The 14,997-nt window shown below is 38.8% G+C and overlaps 1 protein-coding gene across 1 annotated transcript in view; it reads left to right on the forward strand.

Annotated features, from left to right (window-relative positions):
* The window catches only part of VIPR1 (vasoactive intestinal peptide receptor 1), a 2,416,152-nt gene that overhangs the window by 1,116,235 nt on the left and 1,284,920 nt on the right, over window positions 1–14,997 (forward strand). The window lies entirely within an intron of this gene.

Consider the following 14,997-nt stretch of genomic DNA (forward strand, 5'->3'; position numbering starts at 1 on the left):
GGACTTTGGTATTCTGCCTGACTGAGGGCTACCAGGAGCCAGATGACCCATTTTGTAAGGACTGCAACAGTGAATACACTTGAACATCTACATTTACGGTAAGTGTACACAACTGTACTTTTCTTGTAATTAAATTCAAAGCTACATAGAGTATCGTGGGTTATATGAATGATCCGAATGAAGGACATTTCTAGAACCTTCTTATGAAGTCTGAAACGGGATTGTGTATAACTAGAACTGGCCAGAAATTGTCTATATTACTGAATTTTGTTATGGAAGTATTGCTTGTGGGAGCTGGGGAGCATTTGGATATGTTCGATGAAAGGAGATTTGAGGTTTCAGTGGAAACATGTTGCATCCTTCAGAGGGAATTGCGTAATCATTCCTTGAAAAATGAGAAGAGCTGTAATGGAGGAATTCCATATAGGTCACTCTAGTATTGTAGAAATGAAAGCTCTAACAAGAAAGTTGGTCTGGTTGTCAATGAGGAATGGAAGTATGTGTGAGAGATGTGCCATGCCAGATGATTTGGGCAACCACTGCTGCATCCGTGGGAGTTTTCAGGCTGATGTTGCAGAATACAACATATGGCCTTTGAAAGATCATATATATGTAATGTATATGTGGCTACAGAGTATGCATATAAAGAATGGTTAGAAATCTATACAGACTGCTGAGAGGTGATTTATGTTTGGCATACAAGGCATTATATGATGGCCCTTTTGCATGTCCACAAAATGAACAGCACCAGAGTTACTAGATCTAAGAATTTAACATTTGCTTGTGACTTATGTAAGACATGTTAGAGGGACAGCTATGCATCTCAGAGACTTCCCTTTCTCTGAAATAGGCTTCCCATCCATGTGAAGCAGAGCTTTTCCCCAACCGCATTCAAATGCAACCTGGATGGGAAGTCAGAAACTCACCCCTGGTATGACACCAATGTCCCTGATGGACAGAGGTAGACATTAAATCATTCTTTAATTAACATACACCACTTAAAATAACTTCCAAGGCACAACAACTTGTGGATAAATTTGGGCTGCATGGCTAAGTTTATAAAAGTGTCAGTGGCTATTGGCCTAGTGTACAACTATGAATTGTTTTGTATGACAGAGATCATATCTCAAAGTACAATTATTCCCTTATAGAGAGTACTTTCTTTTTGTTTTATCCAAGTGTATTACTGTTGTCAGTGGGACCTAATTTACATCAGAACAGATGTATCATTTAGTAAAAAAAATGGAGTAATCCATTCCACTAGCACACCTAGATATCCAGCAACCAGTGGTTTAGCTGAAGAATTCATACAGACTTTCAAAATAGTAGAAAATGACTGAATATCATGTTAGTACAGGAGGATATCTGCTTTACATTTATGCTGCAGTACAAAAAACTGAGCTGCATGCAGTATTGTTATTGAGTAAGCATATCAGAATGTGATATGTGCTATTATACAACGACCCCCCATTAATATTCCAAAACGTGCACACTGACTGGTCAGCATGCACACTGTAAGTCAGAGTTACAGTAATGGAAAAAGGTCCGGTCGCCTAAACTCCTTTAACATAGCGAGACAGTTTGTAAAAAGCAACAAAGATTTTGCTTTCTCCGTTGCTTTTGCCCACAGCTCTGATGTACTGCATAAGCATATGCATGCGCAGTACATCAGAACTGCCGCAGAATACCAGACAGCTGTGGAAGGGCAGCAAGGAGGCATTATACAATGCCATTATTTAAGAAAAGTAATTTTTTTTTTTCTTAAATAATGTCATTATAATAGCAATAACCACTTCTGGGTGTGGGTAATGCTGGATTTACCCACGGTTGTCTTTGTTTGGCCACTTGGGCTTTGCCCTCGTGACCAAACCACACCAACCTTGGGTAAATCCACCATTACCCACACCCAGGTGTGGGTTATTGCTATAATAAAGGAGGGTTTAGCTCTGACTGTTCAGATGAAATGATTCCTGCAGAAGTCATAGCAGCATGACAGCTGTGCTAGAAGCAGATCATGTGATATAGCACATTCAGTGTGACTCATGATATTCAAAAGTGGATTCTAGAGAATTCTTAAGGAAAAGACAGATCTAATCTCTTTTTAAGTTCAAGAAACCAATTCACAATGTTCATACAGTAGACATTTTTCCTAGTTGAGACAAAGTCCTTCTACACGTAAGGACAGTAACACTTCTGAAGAAGAGAATGTACAGTTGCATTGGATAATGACAGTTTTTGATATGTCCAAAGTAGGTAATGAATCTCTTTCACTTCCTAATTTGTTTCTTGACAGAATCAAAAATTCTTACTGAACTAAGAAAATTTCAGGTAGTTTGAAAACCACCTCAACATTTTATACCATGTAAATAATGGCTGCTTTTTGCTGAACATTTGTTGTAACTCACTACTAAACATGTTACCTAATGAAACAGTTGTTGAAAAAAGTAATTATGTGTGATTTGAATCTAAAAATGGGGGAGGGGGTATTATTGTGTTGCAATAAATAGTGTTTAACTGTGCCTGATCCTTGTAACATTTTATTTATTTATTTTCCATTTGTTTACTGGGGATGTCTGACTGGGCCAGAACACAGGAAGCAAATCTGTCAAATATATATCTCAAAAGGTATTTAACCAACAAAAACCCTTATTAAGACCAGCAGTAGCAGCATTTAAAGTAACAGTGCATTTATTGAAACATAAATACAAATACATATAAAACAGAGATAAAAGACATAAAACTTCACACTATGCTACTTAAAAGTATAAAAATACTTATTTTAGTATTTAAACAGACTTGCTTCCTGTGTTCTGTTTTTATCTCTGATGATGCCTTTACTGAAGACAAAAGCACTTAGAAATGAAACTATACTTGTTCAACTTTGCTGTTTCCAGTCCGTTCATTTCAGTTGTGGTTTGCTGGAGGAGTCTGGTGTGTTTCTTTTGCCATTGGAGTTTTACCTTACATTGGGAAACCTACAATTGGTCACTGTTTGAGTAGGGCTGAACTAAGTTCTTAAGTGATGGACAGTAGTCTGGATGGTGTAAGATAGAATGAACAAATGTTAGTTACTTGAGAGATAGGAGATGAGTTAGTTCAATCCAATTTAGTTTATGAAGTGCTGTGCAGTGATGCGATCCGTGAGGGAGGTTAGTAGCCAATTTTGCGATTTTGTTATAAGAGAACTCTACCAGTCAGATTTTCTGAGGTTAGTAATATTGATGAGGCATAAAGGAGAGTAGAGAGTAGATTAGTCCTTGCTATAGAATGTCTAATGACATCGGTTAGATACGGTTTGACTGTATAGCGAACCAAACGTAATGTGAACCTTTTTGATAGCTATTGTGAGGTGCTTGTCAAATTTTAACTTGTCTATTGCAACTCGAAGAGATTTGCTGTGCTGTACAGGTTCAGCTTTAGTTTTATTGACTATGTAGATGGTGAAAGGGGTATAGTTATGAGGTGCTTTACTATTGGTGAAGAGCAGCAGCTTTGTTTTATTTGGTTTGAGTATAAGTTGAGACTCTGAGAGATATTTTTCAATTTCCTGGAAAGACTGTTGCTGTTTGTAGGAGTTCTGGAAATGAGGTGCTGAGCATTTGAGGGAGGCGTCATTAGCATATTAAATGATAGTCGCATGCTGGATGGCTGTGCTATGGCTGTGCTGAGCCTATTGGTGAATATGGTGAAAAGCAGAGGATGGAGAACTGAGCCCTGGGGTACGCCTACTGAGACTGATAGTAGGGTGGATAGTTCAGTTTGCCACTTGACTCCCTGTTGTCAGTCAGTTAAGTAGATGAGAAACCAGAGGTGGGCAGGCTGGGTTAGATTTAAAGTAGCAAGTTCTTTTTGCAGCTCTTGGTGTGACAGTGTATCAAAGGCCTTAGACATATAAAAAAGATGACAGAGACGAGCTGGTTATCATTTCTAAGATGATTGGTTATGTCTGTAAAGCTGACAAAGGTACTGTGTTTAGGTTTGAAGCCATGTTGAGATTTAGCTAGGAGAGTATTACTTAGCAGGTAGTTGAGTTGACTGTGTATCCATTTTTCAAGAATTTTGGCTATGGAGGGAGGATGGCAATTAGCCTGGAGTTTGAGAACTCTGTAGAGGTGCCACCTTTATGGAGAGGGATGATATAGTAGACTTTACAGAGTTTGTGGACATATTGCTAGGTAATGACCCGGTTTATTAGGAGAGATATAGGGTAAGAGATGCAGTCTGCTGCTAACTTTTGATATTCATTGGGGAGTTGGTCAGCTGTGAAGGAGGATGGCTTAAGTTTGGACAGATTTTTTTATGTTAGTTTGAACTAGTCTGATTGTAATGGAATTGGGGGAACTGCCTTGTACACTGGGGATAAATAGGAGGTCGTGTTGTTATTTTTTACTAGGCAGAGTATAGAGTTGATAAAGTGTGAATTACATTGTATGGCTATACTATCAGTGGTATTTGGAGTGGTCAGAGATGGGGTTCTGTTCTGCTCAGGCATAAGTAGTTGTATAATGGCACCCCAGAATTTCTGGGGATTGCTTTGGTGTTTTTGTTGCATGGGTGTACAGTATAGTTTTTTGACTTGTTTGATGTGTTTTTTGACAAGATTGCATAATTGATGGTATGTGAGGAGGGAATCTTGACTTTTGTTCTTATGGTATAGGTCCCATGCTCTGTCTCTCCACTTTAGGAGTTCCTTAGTCTCATTGGTAAGCCATGGTATAGATTTATATTTAGTACAGATCTTTCTATAGGTTAAGTATATTGAGGAATTTATCATTAAAATATTACATTCAGCAGCCAAGCCTATGTGCAGGTGTTTTAAAGTGGACCAGTCACATTGTTGCAGGAAGGCTTTGAAAACTTAAGTGGAGAAATGCCTTTTGTTGCGAACAAGTTTGTAAGTGAAATTATTAGTAGGATAGATGCTTTGCCTAAGGAGGTAGGTGGGTACATGATCACTTAGGCAGTCAGGGACCGAGCCTGATTGGTGACGGCATGAATGTTTCCTTGTGAGTGCCTAGTCAAGGATTGATTCTTTTTTTCTGTGCTTGTCAAATCTGGTAGGGGATCATATCATTTGATAGAAACCATAGAGGCTGATAAAATTGGAGGGATTATCTGATAAATAGGTAGACCAATCCATGTTGAAACCACTCATTTTTATAGTTTCTTCTCTAAAAGTTAAAGCACTCCAGCAAAGGAGGTCTTCAATAGTGGAAGTGTTGTTAACTGGGGGGAATATAGATAGCTATAATAATAGTATGTTGTTGGTGTGTAGTTGAAGGCAGGTAATTAAAATTTCTGTATTTTATAGTTCTGGGGAGTTGACTTGGAGTTTTTCTAGTTTGATAGTGTTCTTGTATAGTATAGCTATGCCACTGCCTCTTTTATGTCGTCTGTCATGTCAATGTGTGTTGTAACCCTGGGTTAAGATTTCATTGTCAGGTATGTGGGGTTCTAGCCAGGTTTCTGTTAGGATAGCTAAGTTGGGGGCATAATGGGTGACAATTGCATGAAACTCATGAGTTTTGAAAATTGTGCTTCTTAGGTTCATTTTTAATAGTAGGTGATCTGAGCTACTGTGAGGCAGATGAGTGGTGTTTGGCAGTGAATGGGGGTTGTAGTGTGAGGGGTTTGATTATGTGGTTGAGGTCCTGCACTAGGATGAATGTCACCACTTAGCTTGGGCAGAGTAGATTTGAACAGGAATAGGTGTGCAAGTTTGGTAACTGGATTAACATATTTGAGCTGTAGATGTGAAGTAGACTGAGACTGAGCATATTTGAATATAAAGAGGTCTGTGTAGGAGCTGCTAAAAAGGTAAGGAGATATGAATATGTTTAATGGAGAATAGAGCGGAGTGGATTGTTGAGTGGGTTATTGGGGAAGTTGATAATTATGATCTATAGAGTGAGATAGCAAGTTAGAAGGTAAGAGGTTATTTGTAGACTGAGTAGAAGAAGGTGTCCAAGCAACATTGTGTATGTAATTTTGAGTTATGTTTTGTTTTGGTGTATAGTATATACAGTGACTAGTGAGTGTGTGCCTGCTGTGCCTGCTATAGGTAGTGGTTGTGGCGTGGTTAAGAAAAACTAATCAGTGTACTAGTATATGGATAATTGGCAATTATGTATGTGACTGATGTAATTGGATGAATTGCTGATGGAGTGTGTTTTGTGGATTAGTTTAAATCTAGGGATAGTGGGGGTGGGTGGAATTTGGGGGTTGGGTAGGGGAGTGGAGTGAGCCCAAGTGTAGCAAGGGCAAATGGAGTGGGTTGCAGCAGATGGCAGGAGATAGCAGAGAAACAAAATGTCAGTGGAGATGTAAGTACTGAAACTGGGTAAGCAATAGGTCACAACCATTGGAGAATGGAGTGGAGTGTTGGGTGGGTTAGTGGTGTTCGGCTCAGTGGTGTAAGAGCACTGTAAACATGTATTCAAGTTAACAGTGATACAGTTGGACATTAACATACCCAAGCTGGATGTTAGGCTGTAGAGCCATCGGGTCAGATTTGCAGGAGTGTATCTGATTGTCAGCTGATTGTTGGACCTCTAATGTTCTAAACTGTGGGGATTGGCTAGGTGTTTTAACCTAGGAAACTGTAAAAAAAAAAAGAAGAGGAGGTTAGATGGAAGAGACTTTTAAGTATGTGTGCTAGAGGCAGGAATAGAGATAGTGTGGGGGTTCCTGTGTATATAAATGTAAGACTGTGCCTGACTATAAATGGTAATTTTGTGTTTGTGTAGCATTTTATTTTTTTAATGCATTGATTTGTTAAATGATTTAGTAATCTGGTGATGGTGACCTTTCCGGCCATGGCTGAGGAAACTAGTAAGGGTACAGTATCAGCATTTATGGACACTTTTAGAGTAGCCATTTAATTGCCATGATTTTTTTTTTGGGGGGGGCTGAATAAGTCATTAGACTAGGGGAGAATGTGCAGATTCTATATAAACAATGATCAGAGATAAGTGAATTCCAGATCTTGTTAATGTAATAGAGACATTAGCAGTTAAACCCTCATGCTGTACAATAAATTGCTTGGTGATACAATTCTGGATAGGAGAATAATATGTTTGTTTGGTGTGATTTTCTTCTGAGTATACTTTACAGGTGAAAATGCATTGTTACTTAGAAATATAGTTTCCTTAATGTTGATGTGCAAGTCTAAAATGCAGCCTGGGATGACATGCTCGACAAGCCACGATGCTTCGCTAGGGACGGCTTGCACCTGTCACCCCTGGGCTTTCGGATATTGACAAAGGCTCTTGCTACCCCCATAGTGCCTTTTTTAGGCAAGGCTCAAAAGACAAACCCACCTCCATAGGTATCACAAGGGATAAGAAAGTAAGAGTAATGCTACTCAACGCCAGAAGTCTAAATCTCATGATGCACACACTCGAAACTCTCCTTAGCATGGAGAACATCGATATCTGTGCAGTAACAGAAACCTGGTTCAAGGCTCCCGAGAGCACCCCAGCACTACCAGGTTATACCTCATACCATGCTTTTCGGCCCCAAAACTTGGACTGAACCACAAAAGGAGGGGGGGAGTATCAATATTCGTCAAAGATACCCACACCTCCAGGTTGGTGGCACAGCACGAAGCATCAGAGACTACCCATGTGCAACTAACAGTGGGTAAAACTGCCTTCCAGTTTATAGCCTGCTACAGACCACCCTCCCAAACCCAGGAACCCCACTCGGCCTTCCTGAGAACACTGGAAAATATGAAGGTCTCTCCAAACACCATTATATTAGGTGACTTCAACTACCCAAACATAGACTGGGAGCATTACTCTAGCTCCAATACCCTAGCCCAAAGGTTCCTAGAATTTATAAACTCAAATGCTATGGAACAACTTATTACCACTCCCACAAGAGGGGAAAACATACTGGACCTGATCATCAGCAACATGGGGACTCTATGCTCCAGACCAGAAGTGTATCCCTCACTGGTAAGATCAGACCATAAACTAATCTCACTGGATATTCACATCCCAACCCCACCCCCTGCCCAGAAAACCACAGTGAAAACTTCTCTAAAGCAAATTTCACACTCCTCAAAACCGAGGTGGAATCCTTCAAAGCCCCTGGGCCTGTGGAAAATATGGCCCAGACCACAGAATCCTTTATAAACACATTCTATGAACACCTTCAGGAATGCATGGATCATGCAATCCCAAATAAAACCAAGACCCAATCATCCAAAGGCAGACATCCTGTCTGGTGGACCCCAGCCATAAACAAACTATACAATAGAAGGAGGAAGCTACTACATGATAGAGCAAAATCCCAAAAAGGGAAGGCATCCCTGATCAGTATTAGCAAAAAACTATGGGCACTCATAAAATCGTCTAAGGCCAGCTTAGAGCGAAAAATTGCACAGGACACTAAGGATAATCACAAGGCTTTCTTTAGTTATGTTAGGAACCTGGGTGGGAATTCCCAGATATGCTCAGAATTAGTCCAAAATGACAAAAAATACACCGAACCCACAGACATTGCCAACATCCTAGCTGACAGGTTCAGTGCAAACTCCCCCCCCCCACCAAAAGGGCAAATATCTATCCCAGCAGAGTGATGCCCCCCTGACATCTCAGATGCTCAGGTAAGAGCCACCCTCTCCAAAGCAAAAAACACAGCATCAATGGGACCAGACGGTGTCCTGGGCTGCGTCCTACATGAACTCCAAGAAGAGCTAAACCCAAACATCAAACATGATGACAAAAATGTTCAATCTCAGCCTTACTACAGGATATGTACCCAAAGAGTGGCGTACAGCAACAGTGGTCCCTCTCCACAAAGGTGGTGCCTCAACGGATCCTGGAAACTATCACCCCATAAGCCTGACTAGCTTGGTCTGCAAAGCTATGGAAAGGATCATCATGGACCTCATAAATAAAGATATTGGGGACCTACAGACACTGGATCCTACCCAGTTTGGCTTTGTTAAGGGCAGATCCTGCCTCTTAAACCTGGTCGATTTCTTTGAAACGGTCACCAAGGCCATTGACGAGGGGAAGGTGGACCATACAGCCTACCTGGACCTCGCAAAAGCCTTCGATACAGTACCCCACTCGGGCATTATAGATAAGCTCACCAGCTTAAATATAAACCCCTGTGTCACTAGATGGGTTGCAAACTGGCTCAAGGACAGAACCCACATGGTTAGAATTGCTGGAGCCATGTCAGACTCCAAACCAGTTACAAGTGGCATCCCACAAGGCTCAGTCCTGGGACCTCTCTTGTTCAGTATATATTTCTTGGAGGTACAGGCCAACACGGAAGGACTGTGGCTGACCAAGTTCGCAGATGACTACAAACTGGGCGCCATAATCTACTCTCCAGCCGACACAAGCATCCTCCAAAAGGGCCTCATAGAAACAGACAACTGGTGCCAGAGCCATGGCCTCAAGCTAAACACCAAAAAGTGTATAGTCATCCCCTTTGGCAAAAAAAAACAAAGTGCCCACAAATTACCACATAGGTGGTAATCCACTAAGTACGGAAGAAGTAATTAGGGACCTGGGGACCCAAGTTGATAGCAATCTCTCATTTGACAACCACGTGGCCAAAGTGGTTAGAAAAACATTTTATATAGCCCACCTAATCATGAAGGGATTCACATCTAAATCAGGGGAGGTCATCGTGCCTTTTTACTCATCCCTCATCAGGCCCATAATTGAGTACAATGCCCCTTTTGGGATGTACCTTACCAGACACCTGCAGCAACTGGAAAGACCCCAAAAGTACCTCACCAAGAGGATCAAAGGGCTCAAACAGATGCCATATGCTGCCCGGTTAAAGAAACTTCAGCTCTACTCAGTGGCATACCGCCTGCTCAGAGGCGATCTGTGCCTGACGTATAAAGCCATGTCCAACCCGGAATTAATGGACATGCTGCACCTCAGAAAATCCAAATCCCATCGAGCTACGCTCGAGACTTGAACCTCAGCATTGAAATAAATAGGACATGCTGGAGGGACAGATTCATAACCCAGAGGCTCCCTTCACTCTGGAATAAAATCCCAGTCCAGGTTAGGCAGAGTCCCTCATTGACTCTCTTCAAGAGGAATCTTGATGAGTAGATGAGAGATCATAGGTTTACCCCGGGTATCATTTCTGTGTCACTGTTAGACAGAGGCACAGTATACTAACCTCGAAAAAGGGCATAGCAAAATAAATTTAAAATGGGTGGCGAAAGCCAAACACACACTCTGGCTAGGCTTATAAATGCCCTAGGGCAGATAGCCTAGTATGAACCTATGAACCTATAAAAGTAAAGCTGGCATTTTGACTAATGCAGTTTAGGACATGGTTTTGTAACTGAAGAGATGAAAATAAAACATTTTAATAATCAAAGCCTAGTAGTTGCACTTCACCTTTTTTGTTTCCTACAAAGGAAACTAATAATTTTGTGTTCTAGTAAATGGTTATTTAAAACTGATGGAGCATCTGTCATACTGTGCAGTATAGCATATACCATAATATGTAACATAAAAGATATCCTTTCAAAATGTGAACAGTCTGTTGTACTGTCAAGCATGTCATTAAACAGGAAAATTATCATACAAAATAAGAGCTGGATACATTTTAGCTGGTATATATTTCCTGTGAAATGACCACCTTCAGTAAATATTTGGGCAAAGAAAAAATATACAAAAATGTTAAGATAGAGCATGTAAGTTGCTTTAACAAAATGTGTTATAAACATGAATTTATCAAACTAATAACTTAAAATATAGCAAAACTAAATTTATAACTGAGTAACCATTTATTTACATTAGTTTTGGAAGTCATTTCTCAAATTTCAATACTAGCATCCCTGTAGAGGTCCCAGCTTGTTTTAAAGGAGACCCAGGCAGCTTTAAAAATCATATACAATAAAAAGGCTGATATTTTTAGCTACTGTTCTTGTAGTGGGATCAGACAAATGCAAAAGACACAGTAAATTGAAATATTTGGAATTTGAAATGTTGCTATAAGCTGCACAGAGTAATAGCTAAGAAATCAGTGGAAATGATCTTTACTCCCAGTTTTCATTATTACATGTTCTAATGTCATTTTCCACATTTGACAGCAAGGAGAGGCTCAGATTTGTTTTTTATTTCTTAAGTAAATCTTGCAGTGATGAGGTTTCAGAACCAATGGTCTAACCTTACAGTGAGTGTAGTACAGGTGCTCCTGTGCTAGTAGCTTATGATACACCTTCCCACTACCCCAATCTCATGTTTCTGTGTAGTCCTACCATTACTGTATAGCCTTAAGGGAACCTAAACCCTAGCCATAAAATTCTCACTCAATTCACAGCCGGAGTTCTCACTCCTTTACTGTAAAACTCCACTCCTCTTTCATAACCCTAAAGTCTGTGCTCATGCTAAACCTAAAGTTCCCAACTGGCTGTCTCTAACTTAAATTCACAGATTGCTGAACAACCCTAAAACTCCCTAAGCCTAAAACTCCCTTCCTGCTCCCTAAACCCAAAACTCTCCTCAAGTCCTTAACCCTAAAACTCCCTTCCAGCTCCCTGACCCTAAAATGCTCCTCTTGATCCCTCCGCATGGTATTTTCTGAACTCGTATTCAAGTTTGAGTGCTAGCAGCAGCCTACAAAAACTGCAAAACTCTCAAGCTTCAAGACCGTGTGCTTTGGACTCGAGTGCTTTAATGTTCTCCATACAACACCTTCTTATTATAAGTTTGCATCTCCCCCAAAAACATAAAATCTGACATAAAGAAACTATCATGTGCATACAGATCTTAAGAAGGCCTATTCCACTTTCTGTATTTTGGAGATTTGCTGAGGAATTCCTTGCCTGTATTGCATACTGCAGTAAAGTGATGTTTTTGAGTGACAGACAGCTAAGGTGTTTCTGTCTGTTTCTCCAGTACTCTATCTCGATATCTGGAATAATTCCTAATATCAGGAGACAGATGGATGCATGGCTGTTGGAATTTAATGGACTGCTTTACTCCTGTTGCTTTAATTCTTTCAGGCTTAAAACGATTTCTGTTATACACACAAGAGGCATTCATTTACATAAATATATACTTGATATCTTGAAATAGTTAATCCTGTCATGGAAACTGTCCTGAAATGATGGGGACCCCTAATGATATCTAAGATACTTTTAATCCCATCTGCTGTTCAGAAACATGTAAAAAATGTTACTGGAGCATCTGTTAATGCCAGCATTGTTACCAGTAATTACTGTGCACACAGCCTTAAAATAGAAAGCATTCTTTTAAAAGTACAAAGGCTCTTTTAATAGAGTCTACTGTACTGGCATGTTTAACTGTAATAAAGGTAAAAGTATGTGCTTAATATTTCCAACGGATGGTAAAGGACAATTGCAATTCTTAAATGTTAGCCTGAACACTTGAATATTACTTGTTTGAGAATAATATGGTTTATTAATTAAGGCAAGAACAAAAATTTTAATTACTGGAGGAGAAAAATGACGAGAGATCTGCATGCATATGAATGATGCAATCATTTGAAAACTAAATGAGTTAAAAGCACTATTGTCAACATTACGGTTGCTTACACTGTAATGCTCAACATGACAGAAAACGTAATGTCTTGGCAATGTTTTTTCCGTGGTTTTATGGTTTAACTTGCTGTAAAAGCAAAAGATTAAAAAAAGCATTTTTGAAGACGGAAAGTACAAGTGATTATGCGATTGTGTGTGAGCTTGTGCTCGCTTGTTGATTATTGTATGAAAACTAAATAGAGACAAAAGACAGTGAGGTAAAAAAGTACTTACGTAATGTAAGTGATGTACAACTCTGGTGTTGCAAATGAGAAAATAATCAGGTTTATCCAAATTAAGGAAGCCATGCAACATTTCAGAATGCTCCTATTTTTACAGAGAAAATGTGTGAATCAGTAACTTCAGTGTCTGGTGTTCAGAACAAGTATGCTGCTGATGAAAGAAGAAACGTCCTCATAATAAAGGAAATCATAACATTTTTGATAGCATTGCTGAGATTAATTGAAAGTTTTATGGTTAGAAAATAATTTATGTGCTAATGTTACTTGAAATAAAAAAAAATGGCACATTTAAAAAAATAATATAAATAATGTAATCAGATAATTAAAATTAAAATACGTGACATTTAAACTGTAATATACAATTGCTAATGTATTTCTGTAACTTACTTCTGTAATTGCTTAACATTTAGAAGCTATTTAGCAATTACTTGAAACTATTCATACTCGGGGATTCATAAAAGTACCCAGTGGCCCATGGTAAAAAGACCCTGTGTTCATGATGCAACAGTCTGTGATTCAGAGACATATCAGCTGCAATGAGGAAGTACCGCATTATGGCCTAATTCGCATGTCCCTTAATCACATTAACTACCACAAAATGCAGATCAGTACAACTTGCAGTAATTAACCATCTTGATTACCACATCCTGAAAGCAGAGGCACCCCCTTATTCTCATTCCCACAGACAATGCACACATTCAGGCAGACAGATGTGTACACCCCCTCACACACACCAGACTTGTTTCTATGTTGCCTGAATGTCTCTTATGTCTCCTTTTTCTGCCCTTGTGAATTACAGAAGTTTTCAGTCATTCATTAATGCCAGATATTAGAGTTTTGCACGTCATATCCTTTTGTACATACTTGTTATCCCTGGTGTCCAGTGCTTCTATCCCGATCCCATAGATGTGTGTTAAGACACAAGAAGTAAAGGTAATTATTGTTGTGTGCTGTTTTTTTTTCCCGATATCCATTAACTGCTATTAAGAAAAGATAAATAGTGATTTTAAACCAAGGTCTCATCTGCCTGAGCCGATGAGAGCTCAGGTGGATGTAAAAGATCCCATGGGAACTATTAAAAAGAATAAGTGTTCTCTATGTATACAAACTATTATTTACAAATATACAAATTTACAAAATTATACATTTATATTAATCAAGAGAGATGGTGACAGCTAACATGATACCCTGACCCCATGTAGAAACTGGGAAAAAGGGGGCTGATGATGATGATAATTTACATTCCCTTTTCCTATCTTTTTCTTTTAAAGTCTTAATATTTATTTTCTCTACTTGACCCCCATGCCTTCTTCCACAACCATAATCCACTTTTATGCAATGTATCTACTACAATCCATTTCCAATTAAACATAATTTCATTCAGTATTTCATTTAAAATCACCTATTTCACATAAAATAAACTTTTCACCTATTCTTTGTTTTTGCTTTTATAATATCCATGTAAAAAATCATCCTTAATATTCCCCCAAAAATAACTTCACATAACCCTTTTCCATAATTTCATTACCCTTTTACATTTCAAGAAGGCACACTCTGCAGATTCTTCTTTTCCACAAAATAAACACTCTTTCTTTTTATATATCATATTTCCTTGTCCTGGTAACTTATTACCAGTCTCCATAAACAAGAATTCTTGCTTACATCACTTTTTCCTTACTAATATAGCTTTAATGACTACTTCTGATAAATCTCCCCATGCAACATAATATTGCATCATCACATGTTTGTACTGTACTGTTCTATCTTTCTTTATGTCATCAGTCTTTATTTTCCATGTTAGTATTTTTTCTTCATTTTTGTATTTCTTAATTTACATACTGTTTTTCTCTGTTTCATTATTTCCCACATTTTGAGGGCTTACATTTAAACATTTTCACTGCTAAACTCTCATTCTCTTCCTTTATCCACTTAAATACTTTATATAAGTTTAAAGATGCAGAATAAGTGACTGGAATTAATAACCCCGAGCTCCCTTCACTTTTATTCATATACAGCACACCTCTTTTCATGGGCTTTAATCTAGAACCCTATATGAATGAAAAAAATATTGTTCATATTTTTCTGGAAACGTAAACACACTTGATAAATATGCTATCTACCTCATTGATACTGAATTTATCAAATTAACATTTTTTGAATGGCAATCAATATATTCTTCATTGAAAATATTTGTTTCATTTCCAGTATCAGTTTCTCGCA

Source organism: Protopterus annectens, chromosome 3.part0, assembly GCF_019279795.1.
Source record: "Protopterus annectens isolate FY-2018-M chromosome 3.part0, PAN1.0, whole genome shotgun sequence".
Classification (NCBI taxonomy): Eukaryota; Metazoa; Chordata; order Ceratodontiformes; family Protopteridae; genus Protopterus; species Protopterus annectens.